The 2,605-nt window shown below is 50.4% G+C and overlaps 1 pseudogene across 1 annotated transcript; it reads right to left on the bottom strand.

The window, feature by feature from the left end:
* Positions 1 to 424: 424 nt before the first annotated feature.
* Positions 425 to 2,089, bottom strand: LOC111545089 (annotated as a pseudogene). Its single transcript, XR_002732335.1, has one exon. The product of XR_002732335.1 is annotated as a beta-2-syntrophin pseudogene (transcript).
* Between the last annotated feature and the right edge of the window lie 516 nt (positions 2,090 to 2,605).

Genomic DNA, 2,605 nt, shown 5'->3' with positions numbered 1-2,605 from the left:
AAGACATACAACCTATGTGGAATGCTCACGAAGCAACAGGCTGCTGCAAGCTAGCACCTGGGAAGGGACAATTGTTCTGAACAGGAGATCAAGGCTAAGCACAACACAAATCCTACAGGGAGAAGAAAAAGAAAACAATGCTTGGGTATTTGATTATGTCTAAAAAGGAAAACCATGAGCCATTCTTTTTAGCAGGAGAAACAAACCTAATTACTCATAAACCATATTACGAAATGAGAATAAATCAACAGCTTCATTTTGGAGCCTTTTAGAGTCCTAGAATATCTGGCCAAGGTAGACTGTGAAAGGTAGGCTCTTCTTTAAACACGGTATGGTTCAGCAGTGATTTGCAGGTCCTTGGGAAGGCACTGTGCTGAAGGAGAGAGCAAAGAGTTTTCTCTGTGTGTGTGTGTGTGTGTGTGTGTTTTGAGGTGGAAATATTTCTTGTGACAGTCAAGGCTCTTTTCTGATTTTTTGTTGCTCATACAAGCAGTCCCATACGAGTGACTTTGGCCGATAAGAATGTGTGCAACACAAATACAATCGGCTTCGGACAAGAGTGCAGGTCCATGGTCAGTTCTTCGGGACCACCAAAATCCAAGTATAGATTTCGGATGCCATCATCAGCAGACATCTTCAGCCTTTCAAAGGGATAGCGGTATAATGCTGCTAGAGCCTCCATTTTCCCTGGAGATGGTGAACCCATTTTCATAGTGAATAGTAAGCCTCACCTCTTGGCCATTTAACATGCAGCCTAGAGAGACTTCCTTGATCAGCTCAGCAGCAGCATGGCAACCCTGAACAAGTATCCTGGTCCAGGATGACAGATCCCGATGTGTCTCCACCCTGAAGAGATGCATCTCAATGCCCTGTCGAGAGCCTGTCCTGGTAGCGAATGTAAGGTCAGATCCAAGGGAGGGCGATCGACATCCAGAGCCAGAATGAACCAGCCTTGTGGCAACAAGTGGGTAGCTGTGGCATGGTGATGCCCAGGCATCTCTTGTCCATGGCATACAGTCATAGAGCAGCAAATCCTTCTCAGTCACAGCCATGAGGGCAGCTCTCCATTGCTGCCTTCCACCATCTAGTTTTGCCTGTTCTGCCAGCCAGGCAATATGCTTGACCTCTTTACTGCCTCCTGCTGTACTGGTTGCCCCAAGCATGGCGTTGAGTTCAGCCAACACCTGTGGGAGGAGAGCCATTATGTTGGTGTGGATAGCTACGAACCAGGAGTGTGCTGTGGTTGTATCTTTGCAGCGTAGGATCAACGTATTCCTGCTATCAGGAGAATGTAGCTCTATCAATCTGTTTTCCAGATCCGGCATGCTTAGATTTCTAGCAGCAAAGCACATTTTGAGAGGGATGATCTTCCTGTCTTTGGTGCTGTTCTGGTGTTTTGGCGAATCAGAGTCCTCACTGCCACTAAAGCTTGGTGACCTGGGGGCTGCACCTTCCCATGCCAGATCTGATACTAATGATGGCTTCTTGATATATGGTGTTACTTCTCGGATGAACATGACCTCCAGCAGCACCTCCTTGCCCGCGCGCTTCAGCGCCTGCACGGCCTGGTCGTGGGTGGCCTGGCGCAGGTCGGTGCCGTTCACCGACAGGATGGCGTCGCCCAGCCGCAGCGCCCGGCTCTGGTCCGCAGCCAGCCCAGGGAAGATCTTGGAGATGAGGATCGGCATCCGGTTCTCGCGGCCACCCTTGATGCTGATGCCCAGGCCGCCCGCCTCCTGCTTCACCACCCGCACCCGGCGCACGGGAGGCGAGGCGACGCGCCCGCCTCACCCGCGGGGCTCCGAAGTGGCGTCGGCGGGCTCAGGGACCCCAGGCCGCGGCTTGGGCCCAGCGAGTCGCCCGCGCCGCCGCCGTTCGGGAGGCCGTTGAAGGCGGCTGCCGCAGGTCCCAGAGCGGGCTCCAGCTCGGCCGCGGCGGTGTCGCCCGTCAGGCTCAGGCTCTCCCCGCTCAGCTCGGCCACCACTCGGACCCAGCGCTCCCTCAGGAGCAGCTCCACCAGCCCCGCTTTGGTGGCCCGCGTCCACACCGCCATGGCCGGCCCCGCTCCAGCCGCTGCAGCTACCCTCATTCCCTAATTTTGTATTTTTGCTGTCACATGCTTTCAGATAGTAATTTCTAGTTAACACTGTCTCTACCTATCAAAAGTGTTCAGTTCTAATATTCAGTCTTCAGTACTCTTAGAAAAATCACATACAATCAGAATGAACTTTATTTCCTGTAACTTTGCTGTCTCATTTCTTGTCCTTGGTGTTAGTTCTTTCTCTCCTTTCCCTGTAATCTTAGACAGTAACTCTGATACAGCCTTGTTGGTCTCCATCTTGATTGTGCCTTACTGTAATTTGGGATTAGCATTCCAGATCTCTTATATAATTGATGTGTGTGCTGGCATTTGTTTTCAATAGAACTGGATTATTTTTCTGTATTTTTCCACCATGTCTTTTTCTTGGTTTTTACCTTTGTTTTACTGGAGCAAATCTTCAAGTAACCTTCTTGGAGAAGTACATAAGAGAAAGTTTCCGAAAGTCGGAAAATAGCTATATTTTACCATCACACTTTCTTGCCAAATGACTAAGCCTGAACTTTT

The sequence above is a fragment of the Piliocolobus tephrosceles genome, chromosome 8, assembly GCF_002776525.5.
Source record: "Piliocolobus tephrosceles isolate RC106 chromosome 8, ASM277652v3, whole genome shotgun sequence".
NCBI lineage: Eukaryota > Metazoa > Chordata > Mammalia > Primates > Cercopithecidae > Piliocolobus > Piliocolobus tephrosceles.
This window is presented reverse-complemented; position numbering and strand designations above follow the sequence as displayed.